This window comes from Strigops habroptila, chromosome 2, assembly GCF_004027225.2.
Source record: "Strigops habroptila isolate Jane chromosome 2, bStrHab1.2.pri, whole genome shotgun sequence".
In the NCBI taxonomy this organism is placed as follows: Eukaryota; Metazoa; Chordata; class Aves; order Psittaciformes; family Psittacidae; genus Strigops; species Strigops habroptila.
This window is the reverse complement of record NC_044278.2, coordinates 4,574,577-4,595,148: the sequence shown is the minus strand read 5'-3', so window position 1 is coordinate 4,595,148 and position 20,572 is coordinate 4,574,577. Positions and strand designations below refer to the sequence as shown.

Here is a 20,572-nt window from a genome sequence, read left to right as displayed (position 1 = left end):
ATTTCAGCTCAGATTTAATTTAGATATTCACTTTTTCAAGGATTGGTGAGGAAGTTCTTTGCAATGTCCTTCTGAGGAAGGAATTTTGTGACAAGGATTTTCAGAAGATAGCATTGCCTCTTTACAGTCCAGCTTTCAACACAACATGGAACATTTTAAGGCATAAGTAGACAGTGGCATGTTGTTTGAATTCTCCAAAAATGCAGATACTTTTGCAGAAGTAATAACTGGACATCGAACACTTTTTGAAAGTGTGTCCTACTGTAGTCACAAGCATTTAAAAACAAGCTCCTCAACAAATAGTCTCCTTCTTTTATCCTAAGATTAGTGTCTTTTTGGCGGGAGTGTGGGGGCTAAGGAGAGGAGTTCTTGAGATTTATTAAAATAAAAGAATCTAAGCAAATAATATCAATTGCTTCTAGTCACTTTTGATGAAGGCATTATCATTAGGGACTAATACTACACACTCAAATCCACATGTTACCAGCAACGGGATACCTGGTGAAAAACGAATTCAGTGTGATCTCACAAAAAATATCTGAACTGATAAACTGAACCCCTCAGTTGGATTTAGTAGAATTGAGGATGCTTTGAAATCACAGGAGAGTCATTCAGTACTCTTAAAAACCATATCAGCAAAAGAGCTTGATAGAACAGCAAAAAAAATCTATGATTTGTAGCAGCATTGGGATGACTTCACTTAATAAGATTCTTTTTTATTTGTCTCACTGGGCTGATCATTGTGATCCTAAACATAGAGGAGCTTAGGAAAAGCAATTTACTTATCCAATTTCTCAGAAGAAAAAAAAAAGCACCAGAAAAATACTAAAATTCAAAACCTAAAAATGTAGGGAGCTCATGACTCTGTCTGCATCTAGCTGTGAGCCATTACTCACATGAGTAGTCACACTGATTGTGGTGGATCTATTTGTGGAAGCTGGAGCTCACACCTGGGAGCAGAGCCAGCAAGGGGCATAGGAAGCATAGGCACCACTTTAGAGAGGCAAGCTAAAGAAGGGAAAGGCTGTTCTGCCTGTGTTGGAGGATGTGTAGTCAGCACAGATATACTCCTACAGTCTCACTTGCTGATGGCACTAACGTGCATGAGGTATGAGGGCAACTTTTGCTTTATTACCCCGAAGCCTCTGCTCTGCACTGCCTCCCTGGCCCAGGGGCAAGAGAAGCAGTAAGCAAGGAATTGGGACAGGCTTATTTGGATCACAAGCTAAGAAGAGCAACAGAGCAGAAGGAAGAGCAACAGAAGACAAAGGTGAAATTCGCAAGTCGAATCTTCTTCTCCTATCACTTATCTGGATATTCCACCTATGACCTTCCGTCCTTTTTGCACTCTATTCCCTTTCTCCACACAGAGCCCCAGTTCTACCTTTCATCCCCACCTGCTCTGGACCCCAAATCCCTCTCATTTACCCAACAACACTGCAAACCTATCTTATTCACCTGTAGTCCTTTCTGCCACACAGAGATCCTCAAAATTTTACTATGTTCCTGTTACCACACAGATATCCATTTGCAACTCCTTGTGCCCTTCCTGACCCTTCAGCAACTCCCATCTCTATGCCATGAGCACCTGCCAGCAGGTGACACCGTCAAATTTGTCCTGTTGCTTATGCTGCTAAATTGAATTTGCTTGAAGGATCTTTGGAAGGACAAAACTGAATTTGTAGCTGAGAAGCCTTGAGCCTTCTCATCTATAAAAGATGGTGGGAGAAGAGTCAAATTCAAAATCCAGCATTTAGTGATTCATGTGTGAAATGAGTTTTACAGAAATGTCTTAAATGGGCTGTGCTATAAAACTTCAAGATCTCAGCTAGTAGCTCAAAGCCAAAAGAATAAGGTATGACATGCTAAATCCCCTTGCTAAAAACTACTTATTTATTCCAATTACAGAGATGTCTTACCAGGCAGCTGAAATATAGTCTGGAACTTCCTCCTCAAACTGTTTTTATGGTGGCAGAAATTCATGGTCAGTTCACAGAGAAGAAATGTGACAGATAAAAGAGACTAAAAATGCCCTTTATCCTTGTTATAATTTCCTCCTTTGATTTATGACTTGGGGGTCTCTGGTTTTGCTAGATACACAGAGTGACGGAGTGTGGTGGGCAGCTATGTGCATTTCAACTTTTACAAGACTCAAAACCTGCAAGGGTAACTGGCCTAACCTGTTTCTCCTCGACTTCCCTTTATTTTTTTTTTTTTATGTTGATATCCTTAATATTCCTTAAACAGGGTTTTTGGGTTTGGTTTTTTTTTCCTATACAGGGTTCAACTGAAAAGATCTAAAAGTGCCGTATAACCAAATACAGTTGGAAGTTTTGGTGAGCTTCAAAGCGTCCCTGGGAAGGCAATGCTTCATTCTAGGAAAATATATATTCATTCAATATAGTATTTGGACAAATACTTATGTTTATGGTAAAATAAATATGGATTGGAGCAGGTGCTTCATGGATCAGAGGCTAAGATCATAACAAGCACATAATTCCAATTTCATTTATTTTGTCTTTAAATGCTCAAAGCATATCTGCAGGGAATCCAGACAGTTATCCAATTCAGTTAAGATGTAATTTAAGAAGAGAGCAGCCACTTGACGTAACTTCTGTGATTTTTATTACCTTTTTCTTACATCATCTGAATTGTTCCTGTTTATTGCTGGGGTTTTATTTCTCTGTCTACAGAGTTAAAGATCCAGGATTCAGTTCTGTTGTTTAAGGGCCAGTTTGGCATTCAAGACACTTGAGCTTGGTGCTTTGTCCCAGCTGTAGAAATCTTCCATGCTTTCAGGTGAGTCACCAGGATACATGCATCCTGTATTCACATTTATTTTTGTAAAAGCAAGGTACCTGGACAGCTCCTCAAAAAACATTGGTTAGCTTATTGGACATCTATACTACTTAAAGTAAAACTGCTCAAACAAGATGTATTTGTGAGTGTGACCTATGTGGCCAAATCCACTGTGTGCCAAAGCAAATCCTAGAATCCTAGAATGGTTTTGGCTGAAAGGAACCTTGAAGATCATCTAGTTCCAACCCACTGCCACAGGCAGGGACTCCTTCCACTACCTGATGCTTTCTTACACAAAAGATGGCAAGTCATGGCAGACCTACTGTCCTCTTTTTATTTCTTTTACTACCAGGCTAAAGAGTAACATCTCCTCTGGCTTCTTCTCTCCCTTTTCCTGATCCAATTACTAATTATTCAATACAAACTGAACAATTTCAAGCACTGAAAATGAGAGCCTCTGATCACACCTGAATACCAGTCACTTATTGCTAGAACACCTTCCTCAGAAGACAGCTAATATGGGTTCAAATAATCTTACATGGCATTCTCCCTAATTCTGTCTGTAAACTTTAAAATGTCTGCAGACCTACTAGGCTGTGCATCTGCTGAGCCCAGCAATCTCAGAATGTGTCAGATTTAATCTGTGTTGTATCCAGCGAATTCAAGACACACTGAACTCAGAGCACATTTGCTCTGAGTTGATCCTGAATCTACAGTGGCATTTGTCTGGCACTTTGGGCCATCCAGACTTCCTGTTCAGATGCTCAAAATCCTCCAGTTCTGCTGGCTGGAAAAATAATTTGTCTGAAGAAAATCTGGGTAGTTCAGCTCAAAGGGGAAGGTATTCTGGGCATGCCAGAAGTCTGACTTTGCATATGCAAGCAGTTAAATATGCAGAAGACTGAAAGTCTACGTGGTTAGCTTTGGCAGCCAATTATGCAGTCATTAAATACAGGGCAGCCATTACTACAGCCTCTACCTTATGACAAACTGCAGATCTGGACACCTAAATCCCAAAATGGTGGAGAAAGTCTTAATCCTGAATGGCAATCAAGGAGGAGTACCTCTCTGCAGCTCATCATGAAGCACTTGCACATCCTGGAGAAGCGTAGTTCTGTGTCTCTTTGGGTTACATAGGCTACGCAACTCCTACAGCAAGCTGAGGTTGGTGAAAGCCATACATAGGCACCAACCTCTTCCAACATGCTGTATGCACCCCTCACCCTGAGCAAAGGGTTGCAGTAGGAAGCAATGAATATAAAGGTCAGGAACTGCAACATGGGGTTGGAAGATGCAGTTTTATGGGTGGTTGAGCTGATCTTGTGCCTTTCATCCAAATGGAAGTGAGTTCACTTTTTCCTTCTTCATATATAGTTTTTTCATACGTTTTGGAAGTTGTGCTCCATGTTTCCTCTTCTGGTAGGAGAGGACTTTCACAGCAGTTCACCAAATGTCTTGTGCAGCTCTGCTCTGAGGTTTATAGTCTATAAACTGCAAGCAAAAATGACTTTTCTTAATAGATGCCCACACCAAAAGACAATCAGGAGTTCAGATGTTTCAGTAATAAAGATTGTGTAAGCATTGTAGACAAATTTAGCAAGATTATTTTGTCTAAACTGGATAAAATACTTCAGATAAGATAGTGCGTTAGGATTCTGGAGTGTAGCATCACTTTTGTACTGTGTGGTGATCATAGTCGGAGAGCTCAGTGATGACAAAGGTACGTATTGGCTGAACTGGATACCCTTGGAATAGTTAAATATTTTTAGCCAATTATTGCATGCAGTCATGTACCTCATGCAAATGTGCGTGCTCCTATTTGTGCCATTTGATTTCCACGTACTTTTCCATTTAAACAGAGTTGTGCTGAAGTCAGATGTAAACAAGACCAGGTATTCTCATTAGTCATTTTAGACTGATATGGATTTTTAAAATTAATTTGCATTTGTCTAAATACATATCTATTATTACAGATTCTAAGGTGTTCCTTTTTTATTTTTCAAGAACAAATTAGAAAATATTTCTGCAATTTTATGCACTATGATAAAGTATCTTTATGCATAAATACTTTTTTTACTGATAGTTTTCTGGTTTTTGTTAATCATTGCTATGTTCTGGGAACCATTTTCCCATCCTATTCTGCAACACAAGGCTATTGAGCCCCAATATGGGCCATTTTACCACCTCTGGCTGCTCACTGAACTTGCTTGGGTTAATGAGGGTAAATATAGAATCATAGAATCATAGAATCGTAAGGGTTGGAAAGGACCTTAAGATCATCTAGTTCCAACCCCCCTGCCATGGGCAGGGACACCTTGCCCTAAACCACGTGGTTCAAGGCTCTGTCCAACCTGGCCTTGAACACCGCCAGGGATGGAGCATCCACAACCTCCCTGGGCAACCCATTCCAGTGCTTCACCACCCTCGCTGTAAAGAACTTCTTCCTTATATCTAGTCTAAACTTCCCCTGTTTAAGTTTGAACCCATCACCCCTTGTCCTACCACTACAGTCCCTAAGGAAGAGTCCCTCCCCAGCATCCTTGTAGACCCCCTTCAGATACTGGAAGGCTGCTATGAGGTCACCACGCAGCCTTCTCTTCTCCAGGCTGAACAGCCCCAACTCTCTCAGCCTGTCTTCATACGGGAGGTGCTCCAGTCCTCTTATCATCCTCGTGGCCCTCCTCTGGACTCTCTCCAACAGCTCCATGTCCTTTTTATGTTGAGGACACCAGAACTGTACACAGTACTCCAAGTGAGGTCTCACAAGAGCAGAGTAGAGGGGCAGGATCACCTCCTTCGACCTGCTGGTCACGCTTCTTTTGATGCAGCCCAGGATGCGGTTGGCTTTCTGGGCTGCAAGCGCACACTGCCGGCTCATGTTAAGCTTCTCGTCAACCAACACCCCCAAGTCCTTTTCTGCAGGGCTGCTCTGAATCTCTTCTCTGCCCAACCTGTAGCTGTGCCTGGGATTGCCTCGACCCAGGTGTAGAACCTTATACTTGGCTTGGTTAAACTTCATAAGGGTGGCATCGGCCCACCTCACAAGCGTGTCAAGGTCCCTCTGGATGGCATCCCTTCCCTCCAGCGTATCAACCGAACCACACAGCTTGGTGTCGTCGGCAAACTTGCTGAGGGCGCACTCAATCCCACTGTCCATGTCGCCGACAAAGATGTTGAACAGGACCGGTCCCAACGCCGATCCCTGAGGGACACCACTCGTTACAGGTTTCCAACTGGACACCGAGCCATTTACCACAACTCTTTGCGTGCGGCCATCGAGCCAGTTTTTTATCCGCCGAGTGGTCCATCTATCAAATTGATGTCTCTCCAATTTAGAGACAAGGATGTCATGCGCGACAGTGTCGAACGCTTTGCACAAGTCCAGGTAGATGACGTCAACTGCTCTGCCGCTGTCCATCAGTTCCGTGGCTCCATCATAGAAGGCCACCAAATTGGTCAGGCAGGATTTCCCCTTAGAGAAGCCATGTTGGCTGTCACCAACCACCTCGTTGTTTTTCATGTGCCTTAGCATGTTTTCCAGGAGAAACTGTTCCAAGATTTTGCCAGGCACAGAGGTGAGACTGACTGGTCTGTAGTTCCCCGGGTCTTCCACCTTCCCCTTCTTCAAAATGGGGGTTATATTACCCTTCTTCCAGTCATCGGGAACTTCACCTGACTGCCAGGATTTTTCGAATACGATGGACAGTGGCTTAGCAACTTCATTCTCCAGCTCCTTCAGGACCCATGGATGGATTTCATCAGATCCCATGGACTTGTGCACATTCAGGTTCTTAAGATGGTCTCGAACCTGATCCTCTCCTACAGTGGGCCTAAGGTCTTCGTTCTCACAGTCCCTGCATTTGCTTTCCAAGACTTGGGTTGTGTGGTCAGAGCATTTGCTGGTGAAGACTGAGGCAAAAAGTCATTAAGAACCTCAGCCTTCTCCAAATCCATGGTAGCCAGTTCTCCTGGTAGCTTCTGGAGAGTGCCTACATTGTCCCTAGTCTGTCTTTTATTTGCTACGTATCTATAGAATCCTTTCCTGTTATCTTTTACATCCCTTGCCAAACTTAATTCTAGCTGGGCCTTAGCTTTCCTAACCTGGTCCCTAGCTTCTCGGGCAATGCTCCTATATTCTTCCCAGGCCGCCTGTCCTCGCTTCCACCTTCTATAAGCTTCTTTTTTCCCCTCTAAGTTTCCTCAGCAGCTCCTTGTCCATCCATGGAGGTCTCCTGGCCCTCCTGCTGCACTTTCTTCTAGTCAGGATGCAACACTCTTGAGCATGTAGCAGGTGATCCTTGAATACCGACCAGCAGTCTTGGGCCCCCCTGCCCTCTAGGACTGTATCCCATGAAACCATACTAAGGAGGTTCCTGAAGAGGCCAAAGTCTGCTTTCTTGAAGTCCAGGGCAGTGAGCTTGCTACACGCTCTTCTCACTGTCCTGAGGATCTCAAACTCAACCATCTCGTGATCACTAGAGCCAAGGCTGCCCTGGAGCGTCACATTTCCAACCAGTCCCTCCCTGTTGGTGAGCACAAGGTCCAGCATGGCACCTCTCCTCGTCGGCTCCTCTATTGCTTGAAAGAGGAAGTTGTCTTCCACACAATCGAGGAACCTCCTGGATTGCTTGTGCCGGGCCGTACCGTCCCTCCAACAGATGTCAGGATAGTTGAAGTCCCCCATGAGGACCAGGGCCTGCGAGCGTGAGGCTGCTCCTATCTGTCTGTAGAGCACTTTATCCACAGAGTCCTCTTGATCAGGCGGCCTGTAACAGATCCCCACCATAATGTCCCCCGTTGCTGTTTTCCCTTTGATCCTGACCCACAAACACTCTGTTACCTCATCACCCGTCCCCAGACAGAGTTCCATACTCTCTAGCCTATCACTGACATAGATAGCAACACCCCCTCCCCATCTGCCTGGCCTGTCTTTTCTAAACAGCCTGTAACCTTCCATTCCGACATTCCAGTCATAGGAGCCATCCCACCATGTTTCTGTGATACCAATGACATCATATTCCCGTAGCCTTGCACACATCTCTAATTCCTCTTGTTTGTTCCCCATACTACGGGCGTTTGTATAGAGGCACTTTAGCCGAGCTCCAAATGCAGCCGACTCAATGGCTGGGGCAGCTGGAACATCTCTACATCGCTCCAAGCACTTATTACAGGTGCTGGCAACTGACCAGGAATGTTGGGATGGATCAATGCTCCCCTCCCCCAACACATCTAGTTTAAAGCTTTCCTGACCAGCCTGGCAAGCCTCCTACCAAAACAGCTTTTCCCCTTCTTTGTCAGACCAGCTCCACCAGCCTCCAGTAGATCTGGCCTCCCAAATGGAGCCCCATGTTCTAAATAGCCAAACCCCTGACTATGGCACCACCATTCTAACCATTTATTAACCTGCCAAACGCGCCTAGCTTTTTTAAGGTCCTCCCCTTTGCCCTGGAGAATCGATGGAAAAACTATCTGAGCTCCAGAGCCCCTAACCACCTCTCCCAGGGCTCTGTAGTTGTTCTTAATGTTTTCCAGGCTACTGCTACCTATATCTCCAGCACCCACATGGACCACTAGGAGGGGGTAATAGTCAGCAGGACTTACTAGAGCAGGCAGCCTCTCAGCAACATCCCTGATCCGAGCCCCTGGCAGGCAACACACCTCCCTCGAGACTGGATCAGGCCGGCAGATGGGTGCCTCTGTGCCTTTCAAAGTAGAGTCCCCTACTACTATGACCCTCCTCTTTTTCCTGGAGGCACCAGTAGCGATCCTCTTTACTGGTGCATCAGCAGGGTGCTCATTAGGTGTGGTGGGTGCTTTCTCATTAGCCCCCTGCAGAACCGCGAAGCGGTTCTGGGTGGGGACATCAGATTTAGGAGGAAGCCCCTTGTCGTTAATTGTCCTCTTCCTCCTTTTTTTGCTCGTTTTTCTCGTGACTAATTCCCAGCTTCCTGGGTTGCTGCCCTCCTTCTTTCCTATATGAGCAGTGCTGGACGTTTGCAGCCCCTGTGCAGTTTGGGCCTGGAGCAAGCAGCCCAGCTTCCTCTCAGCTTCCCTGGCATCTTTTAGCTCTCCAACAGCCTCCCGCAGCTCAGCCACCTGCTGCAGGAGGACATCCACTAGGGCGCACCGAGCGCAGCCCTGTCCATTGTGCACCCTCGCCTCAAGAGACCAGTCGAGGCACTTTCTACACTCCGAGGTCTGCGCCGCAGTCTCCCCTCTCATCGGCTCTGTCTGGGTGCCTACGCTGGCCACCGCCGGGGCAGAGCTCCCAGAGCGGGCCCGGCTCCTGAGGCGAGTGCTCACCATCCCACTCGCTGCCCGCGCGAACTGCCGCGCCACGCCCTGGTCGCTCGCGCTCCCTGGGATGGGTTTTTCCCCATTGAGGGCTGGTGCCGTCACTCCTGGCGCCGCCCCCTGTGAGTCAGCTGCTCGCGTGAGCGGAGCTGCCGGCTCCTGGGCAAGTCCTGTCGAGGACTTGAGGCTCCCTCGGTCGCTCTTGCCGCTCCGAACTGAGGCTCCGGGACGCTGTGCTTCCCCCCGCTCCGGTGTTAAAGGCGTCCTCTCTGGAGATACTCACCTCGGCAATTCAGATACTCACCTCGGCAATTCTAATTTTCTTTCTGTTTTCCCTGATTGTTTTTTCACATTTCTGAGATGTCATATTTGTGAATTCACAAAATGTTTTAAATATTATTACAAATGCTTCTTAAGTGTTGTCAAGGTTAGGGCAAAATGACACAAGTCATAAAGTTTTCAGTAGAAGTAAAAAGTATTTATCTCCTACTGCTTTTGTCCATATGGATTAAAGATGACGTGACTTTCTCAGCAAGAGAGAGTACAGCCTAAAATAATGTGTTTCGAAACAAATATTGAAATAACAGTTTGTCGTTTTGGTCTCTGCTTTGCATGTTTATACATTAATATAACATTCAGTATACGCATGTTAATTAACCTTATGTATGTATGCATGCATGTGCATGCATAAATATGCATGTACACATATATATAAACACTCATATATAAATTTTTTTGCAAATAATGACAGTTTTTTCCTTTGCAACAGTTCATAATCTATTTCAGATAGTTGGGTATTGATATATTTAGGAGCAATGCTCTTCCATTTAAATTTTAAGAACTACCTTTGGGAAACCAACATTTCCCGAAATTCTAACATAACATTTATTTTTAAATATTTATGTGTTTAATAAACATTCTTTTTATGGAATAGAGATATATGACACTTTTTTTCCCTATAGTTTTAGATTCCTTATTATTTAAAATACTGAATGTGGTATCGGATATCATGTACTAAAATTTGTCATTTAAAATATGATACATGATATACCTATGAAACATACTTTCCTGGTGAGAGAAAAAATTATTAAGAGAAAATAAAAATTTGAAGTCACACATGAATTACCTGGAAAATGAAATTTTCTTCTGTATAATAACTTTTATAAAAATAGTGGTCCAACTGAAGAGTTCATATTGCTAGCTTTATAGTGCAGCTGCTAACATGAACTTATGACAGCACAAAAGTGTTGGAAGGTGAATGAATTCACTCCTTTATAACAGTAAAGTTATTGAGCTATGGCAACCATTTCTGTGGAGTTTATATTGACTGAAGATAAAAATGTGCTCTGGACGGTAAACCATTGGCTGAGAGGGGATCTGGGTTTATTCATTCTGGCTGCTCTCCCAGAAATAGATGATTGACCCAGAAGACACTCAAATCCAAGGTGTTTGAATACAAGCCCGTTTTAAGCTGCAGACCTTGTTGGCATCCTAGAGCTTGGTGAAGGGGGAAGCCTTGACAAGTTTCCCAAAGCATGCCTCCTCTCACATTAAGGACGGGCTGTGTCTGGCTGAATCTACCTCTGACTGACAGAGCAGGCAAGACTCTTCCTAGAGTGGCACAGCACTTATGTATGTGTGTATGCTAGCACTGCAGTCTGGGTCAAGAGTGTACTTTTGAATCAAATCCCCCAGCTATCCTCACTTGCTTGCTTACGTGATAAGCTTTGGTTTGTACCGTGGAGCAGCCTCAGAGCACACAAACTGAGTTCCCCTGACATCAAATCAAGCAGGAAGATGCCTTGCAGCATGCTATTGATAACTCAGCCCACAGGGCTATACTAGTTATGTTGAAGTAAAACTCACTGAAACGCTTATAGTGTGAACTCCACATCTTTGCCACCAACTGAAACATAAGAAGTTTCACCTCAACATGAGGAAGAACTTCTTTATGTTGAGGGTGGCAGAGCACTGGAACAGGATGCCCACGAGGGTTGTGGAGTCTCCCTCTCTGGAGACATTCAAAACCCACCTGAATGCATTTCTCCGTAACCTGCTCTAGGTGGTCGTGCCTCGGCAGGGGGATTGGACTAGATGATTTCCAGAGGTCCCTTCCAACCCTAACAATTCTGTGATTGTGTTTGATTCTGCAAACTGGGGTACTTGATAAATCTCTTGCTGAGTTGCTCTACACAGCCATGATGTGCAGTCGTGTTGTAGGAGATAGATAAGGAGTGCGCTAGCAGTATGGTCTTCCTGACAGCGTGGTATGTGCAGTATAGGGAGTACAGCATGCGTGAGTCCACTCTTAGACCAACGCAAGGCAGGATAGATGTGCCCAGTTTGACCCAGAGCAACTGGTTTTCCAATTCTTTGTCATTTTCCTTCAACCATTCAGTGTATTTCATTGGTATTTATGTATGAGTGTGTATAAGGGCACTTGTAAAATGCCTATAGTGATAGACATTTGATCTCATGTGAGTCTTCTAGGCACCACTTCTATACAGATAACAATGTTAATAGCCTCAAAGAAGTTGTGACAAAGCACTGCAAATTTGTAACCAAAATATTTAATCCAAGCAATCATCTTGATTGCAGTTCAGTTTACCACAGTAATGTGAAACCACCATATTTCTTAAAACGTTGTTCACTTTGAGGGCTCTCTTCATGTAAAAGATAAATAGAGTCAAAGTTATCACCATTTTCACAGATTAAAAGCTCCTTTTCTTTCAGTTTTCTAGTTAAAATTACTTTTGAGACAATGCTTCTCCCCTCACCCCCAATAAATGGTGGGATGAAGTCTGTGGTGTTTTAAGTTTGGGATGCTAACTTTTGTTTCTCTTTTGTAAATACTTGGAGTTCCTCATTCTGGTTCTTTGTTAGACACTATGCTATGCGTGAGGACTCTGGCTACTTGAGAGCTATGGAAATAATTGTGGTCTGAAACAGCCTTTTGGTAAACACAAAAATGAGTGTATATAGATTTCAGAATCTCTCCATCTGGAATTACCAAACCAAATAGCTTTGAAATTGGAAATGTGTTTACCCTGACCCTTCAGCCAGGCAGAGCAATCTGGCCCCATTCGATGGAAACTATACATTTGAAACATCACTGCCACTATAAAGGTTTGGAAACCAAATATGGAAAAGGCTGAGAGCATTCTGGTTTGAAATACATAAGGAAGGCGGGAAAGAGCTAGCTGGATTCACAAGATAATGTGAGACCCTTCAGTTGTACAAGGTTAGTCACAAAGCTCTTCATTTTTCAATGCAAGCAACTAATGTAACTTCAGGAGTCTGGAATTCTGTGAATGCTAGAGTAACACTAATTATTTTTCGGTGGCATTGCAAACATTGTAATGGGAAATGAATCATGCTTTTGTCTGTACTCTCTATTGACAATAAAATGAGGCAGGAAATCATTCTTTTTTAACTCTGCAATTATCTGTCGTAGAATCTTTTGGCAAAAAATGTTGTATCTTGTGCTTTTTTTCTAACTTCCATGATTGAAATACAAGTTTAAATTCCAAAGTTTATAAATTAAGATATACACAGGAAAAAAAAAATGTTTTGATGATCCCAGACTTCAATGATTAAATACTTCTATTAGGTCTTCTGAAAAATTTTTGGAAAATAGTAATAGACTTAAATAGGTCACAGTAAGAAATTCTGTGCATTGATAGAATGCATATGCCATTTGGTGAGACTTTCTGATGTAGTGAGGTTGTCAAGGTTGACAGCTGTTTTACACACATAATGGGCCAAAGCTGACTTTGTCCAGTTTATCTTAAAAAAAAAATAGTTTATCTTAATAGTATCTAAGGACTCACTAAGTGTTTAAGCATGTTATTGCTATATTCAGTGTATTTATAGGGATCACAAGAAGCACGTAATTAGGGCATTGCAATTTTATTTCCAACATTGACTAGCAAAGCGAGCCTGTGAGCCAAACTCACAGATGGCACAGTCAACTTTGACTCCACTGATTTCTATTATGCTGTCCTTATTTAATCCACCAATTATTTTAGAATTAAACTTTATTTCAGAACTAAATCTATAATTTCACCTGTTCTTTGGTAATCCTGAACCATTCTATCCAGTGCTGTCCAACTTATTTGTAGTTATAACCTGGATCGTATTAAAGGTACAATTTCTCCAGATATATTTAGGAACAGCATAAAATTACAGGTCTTACGAAAGAGTACATCTTAGCAGTATATGCTACACAAGTGAGAGGCTAGGTGTAGAAAAACAAATGGTGCTGAGGATCCAGCAGATAAACTGTAGGCATTCCTACGTTTTCCTTTATCCCATAGACTGAATACCCAGTTGTGGCTGAGGCATGTAAGGAGAGCTCACAGAGGCATTACTCTTTGTTTTGTCTTAATCCAAAGCGGACCAGTTTGTGCACTCTGAGACTGCTTTGTGATGCAGACCAAAGCACTGTGAGTAGGAACACCCAAAGTTTAATCACTGGTCTGAACCAAAATACTAATGTAGAAGCATTCTGTAAAAAGTACTGAAAGTAATTTAGAGCCTGGACAGCTGTTTAGATAATCTCATCTTTCAGCAGCAGTCTTATTTCAAGTCAGAGTCACACAGCCTAACTTCTGTGTATCACTGAGATGTAACCCATAACACAGGTCTGTAATTTCTTCCAAAATACTCTCATTATCTTCCCTCTTTTTTGTTTTACAATGTCCAGAATTCCCTCAACATAAAGAAGGAAAGATGCACTGATTTGAGGATTTTTCTATTCTTTCGTGCTCTCAAAAAAGACCAAGGTATGAAAGTAATTTGCTCTAGAAATCCAGTGCAGTGAAGGAAAGAAAACCAATGACTTTTCCGAAGACATAGTAACACCATGGAAAATAAGTTAGCAAATTGGGTAGAAGGGAAAGTAAAAACTATTTAGGGCTTCTTCACCTAAGGACTTTACAGTACAGACAAAGCAATGGAGTATAGGATTTCCATAAGTGTTTGTGGTGACATCTAAACTGCAGTAACTGTGTAAAGCTGTTGAGATGATATATGAGTTTGTAAGAAAAGCTAGATCATTGAACCAGTCCTTGTCTTGTCTTTGAATGTTTGAGGTCTTAATGAACAAGTCTTCATACAACTCTTACAAATGCTTTAGCCTGATAGTTTTGAAACCTATGAAAGTCTTTACCTTTTGGCACTCAGTGAGCACTTCAACAGAATATTGTCTCATGCTTCTTCATTGAACAAGTTATGAGTGCTTTGGTGATTTAATGAGCACATACCTAGTTGATGCAATGAAGAGCAGAATTTTTAACATGAACGAGTGATGTCAAGCCTTTGACTCATGGGGCTTTTAGATGAATAGCATCATAGTATGTGAAAAACTTACACTGACAGCACAAACCTTCCTTCTTGTATGTTCTAGCAAGAAGGCACAGTGTTCTCCTTACCAGTCAAGGTATGTGCCCTATTTGGGCATATATTGTCTATTTCCAATAGCTCTCAGACTTTTGGGACAATTTTTCAACTTTCTGAACAAACTTTGGGCAGTATTGGTAGAAGGAAGTGAGCAAAACCAGTTCTTCAATTATTGCAAAGTTTCCATAAATACACTGAGCAAAACCTCTCAGCTGTATAGTGACAGTAGAATCACATCTCTCATGACTTGCAAGTGAAAATTATTTATATTCAGCTGTTTAAAAAGTAATTTGGGTTTATATATTATTGGGCACCTCCTAACATTCTTTTCATCACTATACTGTGTGAAAATACAGTCCCATCAATTGTTATACACTTTTTCTAGGTCACTGCTGTGCACATCAGTGTTGGCTGTTTCTTTGCCTTCTTTACTATTTCCTGTAAATTTGAATTTGAGTTTTTTCTTGTTGTCATCATCATAGATTACATTTTATTTCATTATATATTGTGTGTACGGATATGTCTTTGTATATATCCTACGCCATTATGTATCTACAACCATATGTGTGTGTGTGCAAAAGTACATGTGTATGTCTCTGTGTGTGTACAGAATGAATGAGCTTCAAACAAATGTTTTACCGGGTGGTTGTTCTTTCTGGCATAAGAGATGATCACATAACACATTTGCCAAGATACTGTGGAATAATTTCTTTGTGGTTTCCATGAAATGCTACCCTGCAATGAACTTTTTTGTGGGTGTAGTTTTACAAGCCAAGTAGGCTGAAAATCAGTCTGTAAATAAGACGTGGCTTTCCTATATTATATTATATTATTTTATAATTATTTTTTTTCTCCTTGCTGTGTCATCCTCTTTTTTTTATCCTTTTTTTTTTTGGTAATGATTTGGTCTTCCTGTTCATGATCACAATATACCCATTTTTAACAAAATTTGAAGAAACTTTTCAAGTTATTTCATGAAATGAGGCAGGTGAGATCCTGGCTGCATTCTCTGAGGGCTTTTTGCCCTTTATCACTTTCTTTTTCTGAAGCATCATCAGTCACAGATGAGGTAAACAGGCAGCTGTTAAGGATTTGTGCTGCTGTGAATACATGCAGAACTTTTCATCACTAGGTGTCTTCCTGACTGCAAATTGCTCATTTTGGTTATTTGCTACTTGAATTTTGTTGCTTTACAGGTTTGTTTTCTGAGAGTTCTGGTTTGTAATTCTTTTTCTCTTTGAGATATGAGTTCCGTCACACCTGAGAGTGTGTAGCATCCCTTGTGGCATGTGAGCCATAGAGTGGTCACTCCTGTTTTAAACTTAGAGAACTAAAACAAATTTAGTGGCTCTTTGTGCCTCCCTTTGGGTTCTTTGTAGAGAAACAACATTTAGAAGGAATCTGCAGACCATGACTGCAAATTACCATAAACCCTGTAATAAGGCAAAATGAACTTAAATACTTTAAGCTTTGTATGACCAAGCCATAGGAATCCTAGTCCATTATCTTTATAATTCTACCTGCTAATGAGTTTGGTGACTTGCTTCTGGATCAAAATGAAGCTTATCAATGCTAGTGAATCTTTATCACTTTTCCCTTAAAATGTTCATGTTCTGAGCCTTTGGGCTTGAGGAATGTTGCTAAGAGAGAGGCTTTATAAAAGAACTGTTAGACTTGTGCAGCCTAAGATTTGACAACCTGGGAGGTTACTGAGATCACTTGCCAGTATCATTTCACATTCGTTAGGCATCTCTTTCAGCAGCCTCGGAAAGATATGATACCAGGCTAGTTTTCTTACAAACCTGTGAGACATTATGTAAAAATATTTATTTTATTACAGATTGAAGCAGGACATTTCATCTAAATATTTCTTAAAAGTCATTTTTGCACTATTACATTTCAAGGTTGGCAAATATATCCGTATACAAACATAGACATGAACAGTAGTTGACATAAAAATATCTGCATTTATGTTTCTTAGAAAAGGGACTTAATCAATTTAAGGAGTTATTTATTCAAACACTTATTCAGAAGCTGGAAAAAATTCAAAGTTGAAGATGCATTATTGTATGAATTGAATTTAAATCTGGAGCTGAATTCACAGTGAAGTATAGGTCTCTGGTTTAAAGAGTGAGAGGCAGACTATACTTTTTCCTGACGGTTTTGATTGGATTAACATTGGGTACAAATAAAACTATTCCATATCTCTGAACACAGACATTTTAGAAAAGGACAAAAATGCATGCTGTTTAAATATTAGATGTCTGTGTCAAATGTTCCTTTTGTACATATTCTTTCAGTATGTTGGTATTACCCAGGTTTAACTTACTGCATATCTACTTGAAGAATTTAAAAATTAATATTTTCTGAATTTGGTTTTTTAACATTGATAGTTTTGTCACTTCATTCATTTCAACTTTTGAATTCTCTTTGGGAAGCAATACTCTACTGGAAAGCAGTATTAGGATTTCACGACATGAGCACCTTAACCAAGACAGCCAATTACAATCGTAATTTCTCACAGATGCTTTAACCCGGTGGGTTTAAATTGATATCCCCGTAAGTTTTAAGACATTTCCCAAAATGAATGTGTAACACCACTCTACATACGATTATCTTCCCAGCAGTATAACTTACTACCTGTAAGAGAACACCATATGGCTTTAACTAAGATGAGACAGCACCACTGTGTAGTAGATGAGTTTCTCCAAAGCTGAACAGCAAAACTTTAACGCACCATGCTAAAATGCATGTGTGAAGAAACCAAGAATGTTATAAACACAGGTGATGGCCTGGCAGGCTTTTGTGGAAGCACCACCTGTCCTATAAAGATGATGCATGATGAATACATATTGGTTGTAAACCAACCTTCCTTCCTTCCTTCCTTCTTTCCTTCCTTCCTTCCTTCCTTCCTTCCTTCCTTCCTTCCTTCCTTCCTTCCTTCCTTCCTTCCTTCCTTCCTTCCTTCCTTCCTTCCTTCCTTCCTTCCTTCCTTCCTTCCTTCCTTCCTTCCTTCCTTCCTTCCTTCCTTCCTTCCTTCCTTCCTTCCTTCCTTCCTTCCTTCCTTCCTTCCTTCCTTCCTTCCTTCCTTCCTTCCTTCCTTCCTTCCCTTCCCTCCCCTCCCCTCCCCTCCCCTTCCCTCCCCTCCCCTCCCCTTCCCTCCCCTCCCCTTCCCTTCCCTTCCCTTCCCTTCCCTCCCCTCCCCTTCCCTTCCCTTCCCTCCCCTCCCCTTCCCTTCCCTCCCCTTCCCTTCCCTTCCCTCCCATCAGTTTTGACCTCTAAACATCTATGCAGTAAATTACATTCTCTAGTGCTTTATATTAGTCAGTTGACTCTATATCCATGGGAAATGCATGTCTTATATGGAAGGTTTCTTAAGAGTTGCGTTTCCCAATGAGCTGGTGTTGGCATAAGGCCTCATGTTATGTATAACAGTTAGCACTGTTCAAAACCCACTGCAGCTCTCACAAAATATATTAAGAACTGGCTTAAATGAGAAGACTCACAAAGAAATTGGAATAGGGCCATTTTTACTGGAGTCATGGAGAGATTCGGTTTTTACCAGTGTTATTCAGTAAGTAAGTTGCTTATGCCTTGACTTTTGTAAACTGATGCCCTGCCACTTTTCACTGAGATATTTTAGTGTTTGATCTTTTCCTGAAATATCTGTAATTTGTGGAAATTTTTGGTCAAAATATGTTTTGTCTAAATGCTTCCACTGGGGAAATAAAGTTTTAAAAAAGGAAGAAAACAGGTTTCTTATTTGACACAAGTTTTCGTCTTAAAATGCAAATACCAAGGTTACCAGAGGTGAGTTTAGCACTTACTTCTTCTGAGCCTAACTAGTGACACTTTTTAAATGGGTTGGGTGATCAGGTGAGACATCCTTGCCAAAAATAAGATTTTCTCAAGGTAATATTGAGAATATTCTCTTTCTCTAACCCACCCTGGATATTGGTTGACTACCAATGCCTTTTTCCCCCTTATTTTTCTGTACAGGAATTGTTTCTCTTATTTTATGCCCATCTCAACTGTGATTTCTCTACCGCTAGGGCAAGTTTTAGAATTCCAACTCCAGATGAAAGCTGATCCAGTACCCAGGCTCTCAGTTACCCAGTCCTAACACAACACACTGTCAAATTCTAATTTATGCAACCATTTTAAGTTTTACTAGAAAACAGCGTAGGAAGAATGTCGTTCTGTCACATTCTATTACCATCCTTTTTCATTGCTGATATCACTTGGGAAAACATAGCGCAAAACTTCCTTGTTTCCACTCTCTGCAGAGAGCTAATGAAAATTCTTTTTGCAGCACAGGGACGATGGAAAAAAAACCTCAAAGTATGAGACTAGGTGCTTTCCCATTCCTTGCTGGAGTACTTTTTGAGAGAATATTGTAATTATCTAGCATGATGTGACTGTGAAGGCAGAAGTGTAGCTTGAAGATGTCAAGAATAAGAAGACACTGAAAATTAGGAAATTGAAGATTTGCCCTTGACAAGTGTGAAACTGTTGAGAAAAAACTCCTACAGATCTTTCCAAGTTGCTCTCTTCTCTGCTGAACATCCTAATATTGTCAAGAACTTTTTTAAGCGTTCTTTTGCCCCTGTAGCCACTGAGAAAAAAGACCTCAGTGCTGTTCTGAACATCTCAATCACTAACAAGACTGAGGCAGTATGGGAAACAAAATAGAATTGGTAACACAGAAAATATTATTTGATGCTCTGAATGTATGCTGACTATTCACCTCAAACACTGTAGTCTTCATTTAAAAAAATGGGTGTAGAAAAGAACAAGTTCATTAGGGAGTGTCACACACAAAAACAGAAGATATCCCAAATTTATATGGGTTTTGGGTTTTTTTAATCATAGTGCTTAACTGACCTTGGCTTTCATTGCCACAGGTTAAATAAAGAGGGAGATATTGATATAAAAACAAGTATAAAAAGAAACAGGCAGTTCTCCATTTAGATAGCATATTGTTGTTTTCTACTTGTAGTAACATAAATCTATATGAAGGCTTTTTGGCTTCATACTTGAAGAAATGAAAAATTTTTATGTCTTTATTCAAAATATTTGGTATGTAGAAAAGAAAAACAGAGACATCACTGATTTGGTCCATGGTATGATTATGTTGTACTTAGGCATTATTGTACTAATAATTCTAAAGTCTTTGAAATGCTTTATTCAGGTTAGATGGGTTTTGTTCTAATTGCACAGAATAATCTTAATAAAGATTTCTCAATCTTTTAATTTTGAAAATTAAGTAAAATAATGATTGCACATATAGCAATGAAGTTCTGTGATCTTGATCTTTAGGGTGTATATTCTCCTTTTCTTCTAACTCAGTGTTAGTTGGAGGTCAAAGTTTAAACTCAATTTTCTTCCTCATAGTTTTGAAACTGTGTCCTCAGTTCCGAAGAAATGTTGATACAATGTTTTTCTTTTCATAAAAGTAAAAGCACTAATTCAGCAGCACTGGCTGACACACTAGTTACACGCAAAGAGCAGAACTGTCTATCACAATAATTCCCACACAAACAACAGTGAGAAGCTAGAATTCTTTCTATAATATATCCTTCTGAGCACATTTTTATGGCCTTCAATTGTGAAATGTTTCATGCTCCAAGATGATAGATCAAGTAATCATGGTGAGTAGTAGCCGCATTATTTGGACATTTTGGGGGTTATTTTGGCTCATTTCAAAAGTTGTTATACAGTGCTCAATTTTAATGTTTTTGAAACATTTGGATAATTTTCATTACAGGTGTGGTTTTTGCTTATATGGGTTAAGATTTTTTTTCTTTATGCAGTTTTCTTGTAACTGGCTTCTGGAAAGAAAAATGTTTCTACTGGATATCTAAAACAATCATCTCTCTTCAGTATTGATGGATTGATTGCCACAATAATTGCAGAAAATGATCAGGAGGTCTATAAGTTATCCAGTCCTTATAGAAGGAGAATGAGACATTGTATTCATGGTACCCATTTCCTTTGGCTTTTAGACTTGTGAAGCTGAGTAGGTTTCTTCCAAGTGGCAGTATCTTCTGGAGTTCTTGAGAAGTAACAGTCTTAGCAA

General features: G+C 41.1%; 1 long non-coding RNA gene across 5 annotated transcripts in view; it reads left to right on the top strand.

Annotated features, from left to right (window-relative positions):
• Window positions 1-2,713: 2,713 nt before the first annotated feature.
• LOC115601547 overlaps window positions 2,714-20,572 on the top strand; it is a 103,987-nt gene continuing 86,128 nt past the window's right edge. For all 5 annotated transcript variants that reach the window (XR_003989383.1, XR_003989384.1, XR_003989385.1 and 2 more), the window contains exon 1: window positions 2,714-2,799. This is a non-coding gene — a long non-coding RNA (uncharacterized LOC115601547). The remainder of the gene's footprint in view (window positions 2,800-20,572) is intronic.